Consider the following 20,247-nt stretch of genomic DNA (forward strand, 5'->3'; position numbering starts at 1 on the left):
CAAAAAGGCAGGGAGCCCACTTGGAAGGGCGCGAAAGGCAGGGAGCCCACTTGATAAGGACACAAAAGCAGGTAGACAGGAACGGCACAGGTACAAAGCCACAGCAGAATGGTCCACAGACTTCAATACAAAGGCAGGGCAGGTTCATAAAGGCAGGGTAATCCAGGAAACAAGGCCCAGCTGCTTGCAATAACGAGGTCTGGGTGCTCCAGAGAGAGAGAGAGAGGCGACCACTAGTGGTTGTAAAACAATATGAGCATCAATAAGTAGTGAAAAATTAGTGCATAGTCCTGGCAGGCAGGGTGTAGTGATGGGAAGTTCGGATCATTAAAGTGAATCGGATCATTTCGATTCGTTCACTGAAATGATCCGATTCATGATCCGAATCTTCGGATCACTCAGTGTGACTCAGAGGAGTTACTGTTTTCCAGTAACTCCGTGCAGGCACACTAACGATTGGCCCTGCCCCTTTCATTATGAATCCTCCCCCCTGCCTCCAGTGATGTCAATGAAGGCAGAGAGTCGTTCAAAGATTCGGATCTTACAGGGATCCGAATCTTACAGTGATCCGGATCATGACTGCCCTAAAATTAACCCTTAACACCCCATCAACCATGACTGCCCCTAAAATTAACCCTTAACACCCCATTAACCATAACTGCCCCCAAATTAACCCTAAACACCCCATTAAGCATAACTGCCCCTAAATTAACCCTAAACACCCCATTAAGCATAACTGCCCCCAAATTAACCCTAAACACCTCATTAAGCATAAATGCCCCTAAATTAACACTAAAGACCCCATTAAGCATAACTGCCCCCAAATTAACCCTAAACACCTCATTAAGCATAACTGCCCCTAAATTAACACTAAAGACCCCATTAAGCATAACTACCCCCAAATTAACCCTAAACACCTCATTAAGCATAACTGCCCCTAAATTAACACTAAAGACCCATTAAGCATAACTGCCCCCAAATTAACCCTAAACACCTCATTAAGCATGACTGCCCCTAAATTAACACTAAACACCCCATTAAGCATAACTGCCCCTTAAATTATCCCTAAACACCCCATTAAGCATAACTGCCCCCAAATTAACACTAAAGACCCCATCAACCATACCAATTTATTAGGTAATTTATCTGGAGTACATGCAATTAATTTAGGGGCAGTTATGGTTAATGGAGTATTTAGGGTTAATTTCAGGGGCCGTTATGGTTAATGGGGTCTTTAGGGTTAATTTCAGGGGCCGTTATGGTTAATGGGATCTTTACGGTTAATTTCAGGGGCAGTTATGGTTGATGGGGTATAAGGGTTAATTTTATGCTGATGACTGAGGGTTAATTTAATTAATTTAATAAAGTTAACTATAGGTGCAGTTCTAGGTAAAGGGGGGCAAACTCAGGGGAATCTAAATCCTGGGGGCAGTGTGGACATTATTAATGTATTTATTTATAAAAGTATGGTATCAGTGATATTCTCTGAATGATTCGAATCTCTGTAAGATTCGGATCCTTGTAAGATCCGGATCCCTGTAAGATTCGGATCATTCGACTCTTCGGTTCATTCGACTCTTCGGATCATTCGACTCTTCGGATCATTCGACTCTTAGGATCATTCGACTCTTTGAACGACTCTCTGACTCTATGAGTCATCGTTCCTGTGAGAATTAATGAGCTGTAACCTGACCCCAGAGTGCTCTGCAGATGACTCACAGCTCTAGGATCAGGTTACAGCTTCATGATTCACAGACTGAACCGCTACAAACGAATCGTTCAGTCTAGTGAACCGACTCATCCGGATCACTAAAAAGAACCGGATCAAATGAACGATTCGTTCATGATCCGGACATCACTAGCAGGGTGGATCCTGACAGTGGGGGTGCTGCAGGGGAACTAGATCCTACTCTCCTGCAGCAGGTGGACGCCTGACATCTGTGCGATACAACGTCCGGTTCCAGCACTTCCGCAGTGGGAAGTGCTGGCAGGGGAGGTTGTCTTCGTGATGCGATTAAACAACCTCTCTTGTCGGCACTGGAAGTTGTCAAAGCGAATCACGCAGACGTCCACCGCTGGCCCCGCTAGACCCCAGGAGTCTGCATTGCTAAGTTTGGGGGGGGGGCAGAGTGGCAGCGTATCTGGGGGAGCAGTTAGGGTGGCAGCGTATCTGGGGGGCAGTCAGGGTGGCAGCATATCTGTGGGGCAGTCAGAGTGGCAGCATATCTGGGGGCAGAGGGGCATATCTATACGTAAGGTGCATTAAAATGGCTATTGGTTTTCTGTTTGTATGTAATATATGTTGGCTAACTGCATAATAGATACCAAAAATGTTAAAATACAGTATGTTTGGTAGAACATTGTTTTACTAATCCAGTAATGTGTATTTTTTCTAAAAATATAAATTTTTCTTTAAAAAAGCACCTAACTTTTAGGGTGCGGCCTATAATCGGGTGCGGCCTATAATCGAGCCAATATGGTATATATATATCATTTTCGGTTTCGGCCAATTTCAGTTTCGGTTTTGGTCCAGAATTTTCATTTCGGTGCATCCCTAGAATGATTTACAAACTGAACTGTTACCAATGAGTCGTTCAGTCTACTGAACTGATTCAGCCAGTATATTGAAAAGAATCAGTTCAAAAGAATGATTGGTTCATTAACTGGACATCACTAATATATTTTTGAAGAACTAATTCTACCACCAGTCTTTTTCAAACTTTGTGGTAGTCATTTTTTTGCATTTTTTTCCGCACACATTTTTTTCAGGTATGAATTAACAGGTCCAGGTATATGTAACTGTCACACAACATCCCGATATGTGAGTAGGAACACCTCCTGAGTACAGTGATACCACCCATGTATGCGTTTTCCTGGGTGTTTGGGGCATGCACATTTTTAAATGCTGAACTTTTAAAAAATTCACTGCCCATGCCCTATTAGTACATATTTGAACCTGGCCAATTCAATGTGCCCAATTAAACCATATATTTTTGAAAACTAGATACCCCAGGTGTCACGGTCAGGACTGCTTGCCAAGCCGCGACTGTGTGAAGGGCATGGGCATGAAAGGGTTAATAGCACCAGGCCTCTGGATTTCACCCCTTAAAAAGGCATGTTATACCAAATTTACCCCCAAATCGTAGCCAGCCACCCCCAACAAAAATTTCAACAAAATCTTACTGATTATGATAGCTCTGCGTTAGATCAGGTTTGATCAGACAACATTTTTGTTAGATCTAGTCTAATTATTGAGATATTGCATATTTAATGAGGGGGGCTGGCCCCCCCTCAACTGAAATTTGGATTTTTTTTAATGGATTTTGGTAGATATTCGTTAGATCCGGTTAGATCAACTGTTTTTTTCGTTAGATCTACCACGCAGGAGGCGGTATTCACAATCCTATTTTGTGTGCGGGGGATGAGTATACACACGGGCTGGCCCCCCCTCAACTGAAATTTGGATTATTTTTTTTATGGATTTTGGTAGATATTCGTTAGATCCGGTTAGATCAACTGTTTTTTTCGTTAGATCTATCACGCAGGAGGCGGTATTCCCAATCCTATTTTGTGTTCGGGGGATGGGTATACATACGGGCTGGCCCCCCCTCAACTGAAGTTTTTGTTTTTTTTATTGATTTTGGTAGATATTCGTTAGATCTGGTTAGATCAACAGTTTTTTTCATTAGATCTACCACGCAGGAGGCGGTATTCCCAATCCTATTTTGTGTTCGGGGGATGGGTATACATACGGGCTGGCCCCCCTCAACTGAAACATGGATTTTTTTTATGGATTTTGGTAGATATTCGTTAGATCCGGTTAGATCAACAGTTTTTTTCGTTAGATCTATCACGCAGGAGGCGGTATTCACAATCCTATTTTGTGTGCGGGGGATGGGTATACATACGGGCTGGCCCCCCCTCAACTGAAATTTGGGTTTTTTTAATGGATTTTGGTAGATATTCGTTAGATCCGGTTAGATCAACAGTTTTTTTCGTTAGATCTATCACCCAGGAGGCGGTATTCACAATCCTATTTTATGTGCGGGGGATGGGTATACATACGGGCTGGCCCCCCCTCAAGTGAAATCTGGAATTTTTTTTTATGGATTTTGGTAGATATTCGTTAGATCCGGTTAGATCAACAGTTTTTTTTCGTTAGATCTACCACGCAGGAGGCGGTATTCACAATCCTATTTTATGTGTAGGGGATGGGTATACATATGGGCTGGCCCCCCCTGAACTGAAATTTGGATTTTTTTTAATGGATTTTGGTAGATATTCGTTAGATCCGGTTAGATCAACTGTTTTTTTCGCTAGATCTACCATGCAGGAGGCGGTATTCCCAATCCTATTTTGTGTTTGGGGGATGGGTATACATACGGGCTGGCCCCCCCCTCAACTGAAATTTGGATTTTTTTTTATGGATTTTGGTAGATATTCGTTGGATCCTGTTAGATCAACAGTTTTTTTTGTTAGATCTATCACCCAGGAGGCGGTATTCACAATCCTATTTTGTGTTCGGGGGATGGGTATACATACGGGCTGGCCCCCCTTCAACTGAAATTTTGATTTTTTTTAATGGATTTTGGTAGATATTCGTTAGATCCGGTTAGATCAACAGTTTTTTTTCATTAGATCTATCTATTCACAATCTTCTTTTGATTTTACATATCCATGCCTGTTTATTTACACATCAAGCCACAGGTGCATACCTCTCAACTGTCTCGATTTGTGCAGTACAGTCCCAATTTGGAGGCTCTGTCCCGCTGAGCTCTACCTCTGTTCCATGGAATTTGGGATTCAGAGTCCTGATCGTGTTCTCTGGTGCCTGGGTCACCAGAAAACGACTACTGGACATGCTCAGCATTGTACGCATGCGCAGTAACACTGCCAGCTTCAGTGACAGCACTACCGCGCATGCGCGGTAATGCTGACACTCTGATCTTCACAGTTTAGGAAGAGTGATGGCAGCACGGCACATGCGCGCCAGCGTCCCAATTTGCCAAGATGTTGGGAGGTATGAGGTGATGTCATAAACAACAGACTCCACAGACACATTTAAAACACATTTTTCTCCTAATTTTTTTCTTGCAGTTTGCCTAACACAATGTATAGATAACTTTGAATATTGTTTTATTCTCTGCCTTCACAGTATAAGCAATGTTTAGGTGATACAGTTGCTTTAATATTGGTGGGCTAACCTGGCTGAGGTCAGCATATGTCCAGCCTGAAGATATTAGTGACATTTGAATAATGCTGTGTATGACATCTTCTTTGATTGGATAATAATTTCCCTCCAGTCATAACAGTTGTTAAAGAAACACATCCTGTGTGACCACTAACTAAATGCTAAGGTGGGTATTGGTTTACCGTATATGGGATATATATATATATATATATATGTATATATATATATATATATATACTACTTTCAGTGTATAATTTCCATGTGTGTATTTGTGTATGTATATTTGAGTGTGGATATGCTTATTAATGTGTGCATAATGTATGTATGACAATATCAAAATATGTGCACTGTATATTGTGTTCATAAAGTGAGACTTATTTTCTCAAGTGCAAAACAGTAAAGTGTGTTTAAAAATTTGAAAAACAGCCCTAATACTTTCAAGTTTACTTTTAGTAGGCCTTATTTTTTTTATTTCTTGTGAATAAATTATCATATGGCAGCTCATTTATTCAGACGTGGTATAGTAATCTTTTGAGTGCCAGCTGTGTGTCCAATGTGTTGCAAAGCCTTTGACACTCAACAAGTTTAATAAAACATGGTATGCAACAATGATAGAACGCACAAGTTAAAGGATAACTGTTGGTAGAAAAATAAGTTGTGTTTTAAAGCTTGCAAATGCTTTAATGAACAACTACAAATAAAGTATCTTACTAACCCCCTCGCTTAGTAAGTTAGGTGCTTTTTTACATTAGGTGCTTTTTTCCACATTAGTAAAACAGTATTCTAAGTAACACACTGTATTTTAACATTTTTGGTATCTATTATGCAGTTAGTCAACATATGTTACATACAAACAGAAAACCAATAGCCGTTTTAATGCACCTTACTTATAGATATGCCCCTTTGCCCCCAGATATGTCACTCTGCCCCCCCCCAGATATGCTGCCACTCTGCTCCCTAGATATGCCCCCCCTAAACTTAACAATGCAGACTTCCTGGTGTCTAGTGGGGCCGGCGGGGGACATCTGAGCGATACATGTAGACAACTTCCGGTGCCGGCACTTCCGCCGTAGGAAGTGCCGGCAAGGAAGATTGTTAAAGTACATCACACAGACGTTCACCGGCTGCGGCGATGTGCGCGTTAACAACCTCCGCTGCCGACACATCTGCACGATGTGCTTTAACAATCTCCCTTATAGGGATATTGTTAAAGCACATATAGCAGACGTGCCGGCAGCGGAGGTTGTTATGCGCGCATCACCGCAGCCGGTGAACGTCTGCGTGATGCGCTTAGACAATCTCCCGTGCCGGCACTCTCCCGGTGGGAAGTGCTGGCAGGGGAGGCTGTCTCAGCGTATCAGAGAGTAGGATGCAGGTCCCCTGCAGCGCTGCGGGGGATCTGTATGCTAACCCTGCTGCTGGGATGTACCGGGCGTCGAGCGATACGAATTGCGCATTCCTGTGCTAAACCCCGAATATAGGCTGCACTCCCACTTTAAAAACTTAAAGTGGGGGGAAAAAGTGCGGCCTATATTCTGGCAAATACAGTAATTAACACAAATTTTTTTTACTGAATTTTATGTACTGCGTTGTTACTTGAAAGTATACTTAACAATATCTTTATATTAGTAACTGGAAAAAAAACACTAGCTTATCCATTAAAATATTTTCATATTCTGATTTTAGATGCCCCGAAAACCAGCCATTGATAATAACATATTAAAAGAATCCTTGAAATCTTATCCAGGCATTTTCAATGATAATGGAGAGTTAAAGTCAGCCTCTGATCCTATTTGGAGAGAAGTGTATTTGCATTCCTCCTTCCAGAAATATACTTCTGTGGGTATGTCCCAGTGTATATTTAAACCAAAACAGATTCACGATTACATATTTCAAAACAGGTATGGTTTGCTGACGTTCTTGCGCGAGGAATTTAGCAGCTTCTTGCCTCAATCAAATGCTACAGAAATTATGCAAGAGGTGTGGTCTGACACAAGCACAACTGATGAAGACTCCTCAGAGGGTGACTTTGTGCACATGCAAGGAAATGAACCAACGCTTCTATGCAGTGGCGGAACTACCGGGGTCGCAGGGGTCGCGACTGCGACCGGGCCCGGGCGGCAGGGGGGCCCAAGCCAAGGGGCCGCCCGAAATCTTTTTTACGTTTTTTTTAAATAAGCGCAGGGGCGTCCAACATGCGGCCCGCGGGCCAAATGCGGCCCGCGAGACCTCGAGGTGCGGCCCGCGTAAGATCGGCAGCCAGGGCAACCGATCTTACACGAGCCGCACCTCAAGCCCTGCTACTTACTTGTGGGAGTGTCTTCTGGACAGCACAGAGGAAGCAGAGTTCACGTGACATCCTACTTCCTCTGTGCTTTAGCAGAGAAGGCAGAGGGAGGCCGCACCCCCTGCTGAAGTCTGTGAGCGGCATCGAGGAGCTGCAGTGCAGGTAAGGGGGTGGGGAGGGTGTTTGAATGAGTGTGTGTGATTGAGGGAATGAATCTGTGAATTAATGATTATATGAATAAATGAGTGTGTGTGTGTGTGTGTGTGTGTGTGTGATAGCATGGATGTGTAAGTGCTGGAACCTAGGCATGATGGGACTGTGATTGCTGTTAGCAATCACACTCCTATCATGCCAAGTCAGCCAGTACATGCTGAAACCTGGCCAGCTGCCCCCCTTGTGTAGTGATGCTGCCAGCAGTATGGGGTCTGCACTTACAGCCACCCTGTACCAGCATGTACTGGCTGACTTGGCATGATAGGAGTGTGATTGCTAACAGCAATCACAGTCCCATAATGCCTAGGTTCCAGCATTTACTGGATGGATGTGTAAGTGCTGGAACCTAGGCATGATGGGACTGTGATTGCTGTTAGCAATCACACTCCTATCATGCCAAGTCAGCCAGTACATGCTGAAACCTGGCTAGCTGCCCCCTTGTGTATTGATGCTGCCAGCAGTATGGGGTCTGCACATCACTTACAGCCACCCTGTACCAGCGTGTATTGGCTGACTTGGCATGATAGGAGTGTGATTGCTAACAGCAATCACAGTCCCATCATGCCTAGGTTCCAGCATTTACTGGATGGATGTGTAAGTGCTGGAACCTAGGCATTATGGGACTGTGACTACTGTTAGCAATCACACTCCTATCATGCCAAGTCAGCCAGTACATGCTGAAACCTAGCTAGCTGCCCCCCTTGTGTAGTGATGCTGCCAGCAGTATGGGGTCTGCACATTACTTACAGCCACCCTGTACCAGCATGTACTGGCTGACTTGGCATGATAGGAGTGTGATTGCTAACAGCGAGCACAGTCCCATCATGCCTAGGTACCAGCATTTACTGGTTGCCTGGGTATGATAGGAGTGTGATTGCTGTTAGCAATCACACTCCTATCATGCCAAGTCATATTGCTAATTTTGTCCAATTGTGTGTTACCTACTTTTATTAAACATGTGAGTTTTTATTATTATTTTTAAAGGTGGGGGTCATTTTCGGTTTTGGCTAAGTGAACCCTGAATGTTTTGGTCCAGAATTTTCATTTTAGTTCATCCCTAGAATAAATCTAGGGAATCCTGAATTTGTAGTCGCAAAACTTTCAAGGCCCAGAAATCAGTGAGAGGAAGAGTAAAGGTTTTGTGTTATTTACTTTATTTTAATCTGCATATTTTATTAAAGGCCATATTTTTTGTCACAGTGAAAAATTAGTGCGGCCCTCGCACGTATACAATTCTGATGAAGTGGCCCACTGCAGAAAAAACTTGGACACCCCTGGATTATGCCCTTTGTACATGCGCCCCTTTTTCTTTGATTTTTTTTACAGATATGATTCAATATGTAAATTGAATTTGTTGAATTAGTTGAAAAAAAATTGTTGGGTAAAAATCATGTTTTTTTTGGGGGGGTGAGGGGGTGGGGGGGCCCGGGTGGGGGGGCCCTTAACAGATTCTCGCACCCGGGCCCTGAGGCGTCTAGTTACGCCCCTGCTTCTATGGTATATGTCAATACCTTATGAACAATATTTAGAAATTGAGCCACAAACAGTGATTTATAATGAGGGTAATTGCAAGAAGAGGCGCAGGGTGCTTAAAAAAACACATGGATTGCTACAATCACAGATGTGCTTTATAAACAGCATGGAATCCCATGTACATTCTCCTTTAAGAGGAACAAAGTTCGTGTAGGTGAAGACAAAACAAGGAAATTCATAACTGCTAATGGGCATTGCACGGAGTGCAAAGCAGTAGTGCATATTTCCGCAGAACATGAACCTGATCTTGGGAACCCTTTAATTTTTCATATTCGAGCCCCTGACACAAGACCAATACCACATTCCAAAAAAAAGCAGTTGAGAGGTGATAAGAGAAGGAAACTTGGAGAAGAAATGTTAAAAACTTTACCCTCCAATTGGAGACGAGAAAAACTTGATTCTGAAATTTCATTTGGAGAAAAGGAGCCACCCAACATACCATCATTACGAATTTGTCAAGATGTCATTACTGGTCAAAGGAACAAATATATATTTCTAAAAAGTATTGTTCAAAGCATTCCTTCTCCAAAATTCAAGTAGATGCCACAGGGAGTTTGGTATTAAAACTTAAACGAGAAAATAAATTGTCTGCTCATATTTTTTATATGAGATTGTGATCAACTTTTCAACTTTGAGCATACACAAATCAGTGTGTCTCAAATGTTGAGTGAAACTCAAGATACTCCAAATATAACTTTTTGGATGGAAAAATGGATAAAAGATGTACAGAAATTGCCTAAGGAATGTGTCTGTGACTTTTCTTATGCATTACTTGGTGCAATATCACGAGCCCTGAATGACTGCAGCCTTAACACCTACCTGAAGACCTGCATGTTAATCCTACTTGGGAGAAAAAATGAAAAACCCAAATACTATGTAAGAGTAGATGTTGCACATCTGATTAAAACAGTATGTCGGTGGAAGTGCTATCCAAAAAAAGCAAAACTTGTTGGGAAGTTCTATATACGCTGTGTTGGACTCATGGTCAAGTGTGAATTGTTTGACACTCTAAAACACCTAGTTCTCAGTACCTTTATCTTATCTGTATGTGAGACAACAGGTAAAGTCTGTGGCCCTGAAACGTCAAAATATGAAACATCAAAGCTATACCTTTGTCATTGCATCGAGACTGGGAATTTTGAAAATATTGACGAATACATGGATAATTCTAATGACCTTGAAATACTCAGTGATGATCAAGAAAACAACTATTCCGAGCCACTGTCTGGTTGGTTAAACGACATCGTTCAGGAAGCCGTAAAACTAAGTCTAGAACAGGGGGACCAACCTAACCCTTACTTCTGTCCAAACTTGTCTCAGAAACTAGTCCATCTTTTGAAATATTTTCCCATTTGGACATCTGTAATGCAACCTGTTTTTCAGTCACCAAATAAAACAGCCTCTTCTGCATTAGTTGAGGGAGATTTTGGCCTTCTGAAGAACTCCATTCTTCAGCACAATAAAACACCAATGCGAGTTGATAAATTTGTTGCATGTCATTTAATAGCGCTTTGTGGAAGTTCGAAAATGGCAGCTGCTGTTCATGTTCCAGAAGGAAAAACTTTTGAAGAAGAAGAGGTTAGTGAACACATAGAGAAACTGACGGACACTCTACTGCCTCTTAAACAAAAGAGTGTTTCAGAACCTAAGCACATGGAAGAGAATGTGCTGGAGCTTAGGCAAGAAGAATGTTGGCGGGGTAAACCCAAACCCCAGTTTAAAATTAAGCATAATTCTGAAGCACAAAATGAAGTCAATCTGCAATCATTAAAGTCCAAGGAATTCCTTACCTCATTGAACAAGCCCATCAAGAAAAGACAGACCTGTTTAACACCATATCCAAATATCTGCCAAATAATTGATGACCCTTCCATACGAAAACCTTTAGGTGTCCTGCAGAATGGAAGTATCTTGAATACAATCAAAATAAATAATAACATATATAAGGTCAATAATACTTGCCCATTTGATTCTCTGCTACATAGTGTGTCCACCATGTATGTTGATTATGAATTATACAGAAACTTCATAAATAATGAAATGGAAAACCCATTTCTTGATGTTGTTAAGTACTTTGTTGAATTTGGTTCAAATCAAAACATGTACAAAAAGAGAGCACAGTTGTTACTGGAAGTTTACCCCAGCCTCACACTTCCTGGTGGAATTATTAGCTTGAATGCAGAAGATTACATTGGCAATACAATTCAAATGTTTTTAAAAAACATTCCCAGTGCAACTGAAACATTTACATGTCAAAATGCAGCATGTAAAAATAACCAAGAAAAATGCAATATCTTTTGGCCGATCAACACAAATGATTTAAGACATGGTTTTGAGCGTGCTTTGCAAAGTTCCTCTAAGGTCGTTAACAGACCATGTTCACCCAATTGCAACCAACGTACTACAATGATCTGTAAACCTGGACCACATCTCATAATCGAGCCACGTGTTGGTTCACCAACAACAAAGCAATGGCTCTCTGAATTTCCTAACGAGGTGACCATATCAGGCATGGTTTACACACTAGGGGCAGTTATAATGCATGTTCAAGGAGGCCATTACATTTCATGTTGTAGAAGAAAAGACAATTTTTGGGAGGTATACGATGATATGGTGCGCACTGTAAAAACTGTTGACCCAAACAAAGTATGTGGACTTTCAGAGGTAGTTGTATATGTTAAAGTGTAGCTTTTTCCTTTAACATAACAGATGTAACAAATTATGTAAGACATAGTTTTAAACACTCTTTATAATGTTAATCTAAGGTCATTCATAGATCATTTTCATATAAATGCAATCAACATGCTACAATGGGATGTAAATGTGTCCCACACCTCTTAATTGAGCTACATGTTGGTTTACATACACCAAAACAATGTTTTTCTGATTTTCCAAATTAGATATGATTTGTACACTATGGGCATTTATTATGCATGTTCAAGATGTTTCATGTTTCCATTTTTAGACATTGCTGTAAAAGCACTGCACATTTTTTTTCTACAGTATTTACTCAGTTGTGTTTTAGACCATGCAAATAACTTTAATATTTAGTTTTATTATACTAATTAAACTGTTTAAAAAAAAAAACTGCTCCTTTTTGTTTAGGTGTGTACATGCATTTTTATTGAAAAAGTCAAGGACCTCATTTAGGATCCGGCAACAACACTAAAGTAATGACAATGGCTTTGAACGTTGTGTTCTTTCTAGATATAGATACATAACTGAGTCCTGGACAACAGGACAACACATGTTGACCTAAGGGTCAACACAATATACACTGATTTGTCTGGATTGGATTCAGGTCCTGTCACGTTCCAAATGGTCCAAGATGCAGAACAGGCAGAGCACTGAAGTATGAGCAGAGTGAATCAAGAAGTTTTCACCCAATCTGCCTTTATCCCTATGGTTGAGCCGCAGACATAGGCACCCTGGGACATGTGTGGCTCCTAACACACTCCTACGTACCCAGACACTCACGTTAGTAGGTAAGTACGGGAACGAAGGTTTTAGGATAACCAGGAACGGATAAGAAAAAAAACGGAAGAATTATAGAGCCGGTATACTGAGCTGCTTGATTTTACCGGATCTAACGAAAATCTACCAAACTCCATAAAAAAAAAATACAAATTTCAGTTGAGGGGGGGCCAGCCCGTATGTATACCCATCCCCCGCACACAAAATAGGATTGTGAATACCGCCTCCTGCGTGATAGATCTAACGAAAAAACAGTTGATCTAACCGGATCTAACGAATATTTACCAAAATCCATAAAAAAATATTAAAATTTCAGCTGAGGGGGGGCCAGCCCGTATGTATACCCATACCCCGCACACAAAACAGGATTGTGAATACCGCCTCCTGGGTGATAGATCTAACGGGGAAAAAAAAGATGATCTAACTGGATCTAACGAATATCTACCAAAATCCATATTTTTTTTCCTAAATTTCAGTTGAGGGGGGGCCAGCCCGTATGTATACCCATCCCCCGCACATAAAATAGGATTATGAATACCGCCTCCTGCGTGGTAGATCTAACGAAAAAAACAGTTGATCTAACCGGATCTAACGAATATCTACCAAAATCCATAAAAAAAAATCCAAATTTCAGTTGAGGAGGGGCCAGCCCGTATGTATACCCATCCCCTACACATAAAATAGGATTGTGAATACCGCCTCCTGCGTGGTAGATCTAACGAAAAAAACTGTTGATCTAACCGGATCTAATGAATATCTACCAAAATCCATAAAAAAAAAATCCAGATTTCACTTGAGGGGGGGGCCAGCCCGTATGTATACCCATCCCCCGCACATAAAATAGGATTGTGAATACCGCCTCCTGCGTGGTAGATCTAACCAAAAAAACAGTTGATCTAACCGGATCTAACGAATATCTACCAAAATCCATAAAAAAAAATTCAAATTTCCGTTGAGGGGGGGCCAGCCCGTATGTATACCCATCCCCCGAACACAAAATAGGATTGGGAATACCGCCTCCTGCGTGGTAGATCTAACGAAAAAAACAGTTGATCTAACCGGATCTAACGAATATCTACCAAAATCCATTAAAAAAAATCCAAATTTCAGTTGAGGGGGGGCCATCCCGTATGTATACCCATCCCCCGAACACAAAATAGGATTGGGAATACCGCCTCCTGCGTGGTAGATCTAACGAAAAAAACAGTTGATCAAACCGGATCTAACGAATATCTACCAAAATCCATAAAAAAAAAAAATCAAAATTTCAGTTGAGGGGGGGCCAGCCCATATGTATACCCATCCCCCGAACACAAAATAGGATTGGGAATACTGCCTCCTGCGTGATAGATCTAACGAAAAAAACAGTTGATCTAACCGGATCTAACGAATATCTACCAAAATCTATAAAAAAAATTCCAAATTTCAGTTGAGGGGGGGCCAGCCCGTGTGTATACCCATCCCCCGCACACAAAATAGGATTGTGAATACCGCCTCCTGCGTGGTAGATCTAATGAAAAAAACAGTTGATCTAACCGGATCTAACGAATATCTACCAAAATCCATTAAAAAAAAATCCAAATTTCAGTTGAGGGGGGGGCCAGCCCGTATGTATACCCATCCCCTACACATAAAATAGGATTGTGAATACCGCCTCCTGCGTGGTAGATCTAATGAAAAAAACTGTTGATCTAACCGGATCTAACGAATATCTACCAAAATCCATTTAAAAAAATCCAGATTTCACTTGAGGGGGGCCATCCCGTATGTATACCCATCCCCAGAACACAAAATAGGATTGTGAATACCGCCTCCTGCGTGGTAGATCTAACGAAAAAAACAGTTGATCTAACCGGATCTAACGAATATCTACCAAAATCCATAAAAAAAAATCTAAATTTCAGTTGAGGGGGGGCCAGCCCATATGTATACCCTTCCCCCGAACACAAAATAGGATTGGGAATACCGCCTCCTGCGTGATAGATCTAACGAAAAAAACAGTTGATCTAACCGGATCTAACGAATATCTACCAAAATCCATAAAAAAAAAATCCAAATTTCAGTTGAGGGGGGGCCAGACCCTATGTGTACCCATCCCCCGCACACAAAATAGGATTGTGAATACCGCCTCCTGCTTGGTAGATCTAACGAAAAAAACAGTTGATCTAACCGGATCTAACGAATATCTACCAAAATCCATAATTTTTTTTCCAAGTTTCAGTTGAGGGGGGGCCAGCCCCCCTCATTAAATATGCAATATCTAATAAATTAGACTAGATCTAACAAAAATTTTGTCTGATCTAACCTGATCTAACGCAGAGCTATCATAATCAGTAAGATTTTGTTTGAAATTTTTGTTGAGGGGGGGCTAGCTACGGGTTAGCTCCCCCTGAAAAAGATTGTTAATATTGCCTATTTTACAGTAGATCTAACGAAAAAAACAGTTGATCAAACCTGATCTAACAAAGATCTAACAAACGCAATGATCTTTTGTAAAAATTCTTAATATGGGGGGGCTAACCCGGGGGAGGTCGTCCCAGAGCAATTTTGCCATTTTTGAGAGGAGTCTCTTGCTCTAGCTGGGTGACAGATGTGGTTGCAGTGGGGGAGGGAAGAGGGAAGCCAGCTCAGAGTTTCTCCATCCCAACAAATTTGCCCATTTAAGTGAGCATGTTGGGGAGGCAGACTCAGAGGTGGGCTTTCCAGAAAAAGCTGTTCTCCCTAACAGCCGGGAGAGCAGCTCATCCAGTGTTCAGGGGATCCGGAAGGAAGGGAAGCCCAGGCAGGTTGTGGTGGTAGGGGATTTTATTAATAGGAAAACAGAAATCTGTAGCTCTGATCGCAGCAACCGAATGGTTTGCTGTCTCCCGGGTTCGGCATGTTGCAGACAGAGTGGAGTGGGAGAGGGAAATACCGGGCTAGACCGTATACAAAGGGAAGGAGATTTAGAAACCACCAGGTGGGTGGATCTGGGGGCTTGGTCAATACAGATAACAGGGAAAAGCATATATTTTACCCCAAAACAGAAAGTGATTGCAGCTTTAGTGTTAAATTACAAGCTAAAGGTCATGGCTACAAATGCTTGTAGTTTAGAGAATAAAATCCATGAATTTGTAACAGTAGTGGCAACTGAGAATGTTAATATAGTGGCTGTTACTGATACATGGTATAATGAGAAAAATGACTTGGACATATCAATACCGGGGTACTCTTTATATAGAAAAGACGGAAAGGGCAAGAAAGGCCCTACATGTGAAAAATAACATAAAAGTTGGTGAGGAGAACATAGAGCTGGTTTGGGTTACAGTACAATTTGGCAAAAGTAAAGTAACTCGTGTAGGTGTGATTTATAGACCCCCAGGACAAGTAGAAGAACTAGATAGTGGAGGAAATAGCTAAAATGACAGTGAAGGGGGATGTTATAATCATGGGTAACTTTAATCTCCCTGATGTGAACTGGAAAACCAAAGTAGATATTCTGAACTCCCTACTGGGATTATCTTTAAAACAAGTAGTTAAGGAGCCAATTCGTAAGGAGGCCATATTGTTTTCACAAATGGAGATTTGTTAACGAATATTTCTGTAGGTGAAAGTTTGGGATCTAGTGATCATCAGTCGGTGGTTTAATATATGAACAGTGACTGGGTCACACCACACAAAAACAAAAGTTTTGGATTTTAGAAAAGCTGGCTTCAATTTTTGTACTTGAAGTCCTGCAAGTGCACCTATTTTTTGTGGATATATGTATATACACACTAATAATATATGCCTGTGTGTAACCTTATCCACTTCATAGGGCAGAAATAAAAGTACTCATGAGTTGTGAGGCACATATTGGGGTGCTGTTTGACAGGAGCTGTAAATTCGTACCAGAAGTACAATGTGTTTGGGAAAAAAAACACACAGATTTTGTCAAAGGCTGGTGGTAAAATTAGTGCATGGAAAGAGTTAAAATATCAGCAATTGAAATACCTTGGGGTGTCTAGTTTTCAAACATATATGGTTTCTCACTCTCCTGCGATCCCTTGCACTGATCACACTGTGATCTCCATTCAACTCTCCATACACTTGCATAGAGATCACAGTGTCTGCGTTCAGATATAGATTGACCATGCTGGCTTCTGCTGACAGAGGGAAGCCCAGGTCAGGACACCCATAAGGGTTTCTTGAGATGCATTTATGGATGTACCAGTACGTCCATAGGGGACTGAAGGGGTTAATGTACAAGGTACTATAACAACAAAATATTATTTTGACAAGGAACATTTGGAGATTCAGGTTATTTTATGCTTGTAGACAGTAAGTTTTCTATCATGATTTATTATTAAATATAGTGCCATTGTGTTCTGCAGCACTGAACAATGAGTAAACAGGATATACTAAGTAGTGCATAACATAACAGTTTGAAGACTTGGCTAATGAAATGACGTAAAGTCAAATTTTATTAAAACTTTCATGCAGGAATTAAAGTTAATCTGTTTTTTGCTTTGTTTACTGAAGAAATCCATCGACCAATCAGTAAACAACAATACTTAGAAATACATTCTCTGACAGAAAAACTTCCTTTCTTTGCATCCATGAAGAAAAAAACGCATCACGCTCAGATGACGAAACTTGGAAGATGTAGATTGGAGCATCCAGAAACTGTAATTACGAGTATTAACCTAATATGAAGACAAAATGAGAAAATAAAAATATGGGAGGGTTAGTAAATCAGTAACCAGTGTAGGATAATATTTGCCTCCTGTCTTTAATAAAATCATGACTTTATGTCACTACGTTAGCAAAATCTTTGAAATTTATTGCAGACAGGAGGCTCATATTATGTAAGTTTTAAGCTATAGTAAAATAATTATAAGTTAAGTGATGCAGAATGTTGATTCAGAAGACCAGTCTGCAGCTCTAAGGATATCATGTAAGGTACACCCAGTAAGAAAAGCTATGGAGGCCACAGAAGAACACACAGAATGGGGTTTTATAGAGAAATATAGGGAACATACTATAAGGTGTACATTATTCTTTACAAAGCCGTAGAGTTTTTACATTAGGTATGATGGGTGACGGTGCTCACGCCGGCAGTTGTTACAGCAGATCTGGAAGCAGAAAGTCAGTGATGCTGGCTTCTGCTGATAGGGGGGAGTCCAGGCTGACACCCTGTCAGGATTCCACCCTACTAGCACGGACCATGCAATATCTATTTGCTGTCATGTGTGTCTGCACACACTAGTGGCCACTCTTCCCTCTCTGGAGCACCCGTTATTGATTGCTTGGGACAGCTGAGCCTGATTACCTGAATTACCCTGCCTATATCAACCTGCCTTCAGTCAGGGCATTTGCATTAATGTGTTTCGACCACTTTGCTCTGGCCCTGTACCTGACCCTGTATTCTTTCTGCCATCTGCCCCGCTAGTGGGCTTCCTGCCGTTTGCCCCAGCAGTGGGTGTCCTGCCAAACGACTTACCACCTGTACTTATTGTTCCTGCCAACTTCTTCAATACAGTTTATTATAAAATATTCTGCCTGTGGTGTGACAGTGACAGTGTGTTTGGGTATCAATGTGGCAGAGCCTGTCCTGGTGTGTGTGTGTGTGTGTGTGTGTTTGGGTGTTAGTGTGGCAGAGCCTGTCCAGGTGTGTGTGTGTTTGGATGTTAGTGTGGCAGAGCCTGTCCAGGTGTGTGTGTGTTTGGATGTTAGTGTGGCAGAGCCTGTCCTGGTGTGTGTGTTGGGGTATCAGTGTGGCAGAGCTGGTCCTGGTGTGTGTGTGTGGGTGTCGGTGTGGCAGAGCCTGTCCTGGTGTGTGTTTGGGTGTTAGTGTGGCAGAGCCTGCCCTGGTCTGTGTGGGTATCAGTGTGGCAGAGCCTGTCCTGGTGTGTGTTTGGGTATCAGTGTGACAGAACCTGTTCTGGTGTGTGTGTGTTTGGGTGTCGGTGTAACAGAGCCTGTCCTGGTGTGTGTGTGTGTGTTTGGGTATTCATGATGGCCTGGGGTCTTACAAAAGAGAAAAATACCCTGGGCTGGTACAATATAGAGAAATACAACTCTAAAAATCTTGACCCTTTTCTACTGTTTTGGCTACCTCAATCCCAATTCAAGAAGAAAAACTTTCCTATCTTAATAATTACTGATATTTTGTCTACCTTCTATAAAATGTAAAAAAAATTCGAAAAAGGGACTTTATTTACAAAAAACTGTCCCCTAGAGGTTCTTTCATTTTTTTTATACCCGATCTCTTATTGGACAATTGGAAAATGTTAGGAATAAAGAAGATAGGCGACCTCTATATAGAAGGGCAAATTGCTTCTTTCCCCTCCCTGACTGATAGATATGCATTATCTCCAAGTGAGATCTTTAAATATATCAGACTTAAATATTTCTTAACATTAAACCCACCACCTGAATATAGTCCATGGTTGAGATTCATTACCTCTTGTACCTCTAGTAGAATACTATCTAAAATTCTGAAATTCTTTAAAGACAATAAGACCTTTAATAAGTCTAAGGCACATAAACAGTGGGAGAAGGAATTGGGGATTATTATCTCCTTACAGTCGTGGTATAAAACATGGCAGTTTACTAAAAAAAGCAACCCACTGTATAAACCTTCAAGAACTTTTTTTCAAACTTATATACAGATGTTATATGGTTCCTACACGTACAGTTAAATTTCAACCAATTAACGGAGATATGTGTTAAATAGGCTCCCATAAACATATATGGTGGGAATGTCAAAGGCTAACTCAGCTTAAGACAAAAATATCTGACCTTTATCTGAAGCTGTTTGGATCTCACTTGGAGCTTTCCCCTCAAATGTTTTTGTTTCATATAGATCTTCCCGACATTAACGGGAATGACCAGATTCTGTGGATTAATATATTATTGGCCTTTAAAATCTGCCTTGCTAGATATCGGAGAAATCAGGATATACCAAGTTGGCAAGAGATTAAACTGCAAATAAATTTACAAAGCAATGTAGAAAAATATTTTTTTCTTAAGGAATCTAACTCAAGAGGGAAGTATGACTGTATTTGGCAGAAATGGTCCCAGATAACTGATTAAAAATTTCATGTGTATTGACCTACCCGCAGCACTGCTCCGGTGGCCTATGTACTAGACCTATTTTGGCCCCATCATTTCATGATCCCTCCCCAAGGAAACACTGGGTGTATGAATATTTAAAATTATTATTTTGTAATATATTATGTTATGAGTATAAACAGAATACATTAAATATTCTTGTATAAATGTGTATGTGCATTTTCAATGCATATCTGTAATTTATGATTGTGAGATTGTACGTCTATTGTAAGTCTATTTGTTTTTTGATCTTTTTATAAAAATTTAATAAAGAATGATAAATGAAAAAAAATAAAAAATACCAGCATTTGAAATGTCCAGGGGTGTATACTTTTCAAAAATATATGATTTTAAGTGGTAAATTGAATTGGCTGGCTTCAAAGATGTCCCAAATAGGATATGGGGGCAGAGTTTCCAACATCTCAAAATTCCAATTTGAAAAATGCACACCTTCCAAATGAGGCCTATTACCCTG

At 41.0% G+C, this 20,247-nt stretch overlaps 1 protein-coding gene across 1 annotated transcript in view; it reads left to right on the forward strand.

The window, feature by feature from the left end:
- The window catches only part of LOC149287624 (pappalysin-1-like), a 506,291-nt gene that overhangs the window by 61,625 nt on the left and 424,419 nt on the right, over nucleotides 1-20,247 (forward strand). The window lies entirely within an intron of this gene.

Source organism: Sceloporus occidentalis, unplaced genomic scaffold (assembly GCF_023333645.1).
Source record: "Sceloporus occidentalis isolate IW3139 unplaced genomic scaffold, rSceOcc1.0.p SCAF_58, whole genome shotgun sequence".
NCBI classification, from domain to species: Eukaryota; Metazoa; Chordata; class Lepidosauria; order Squamata; family Phrynosomatidae; genus Sceloporus; species Sceloporus occidentalis.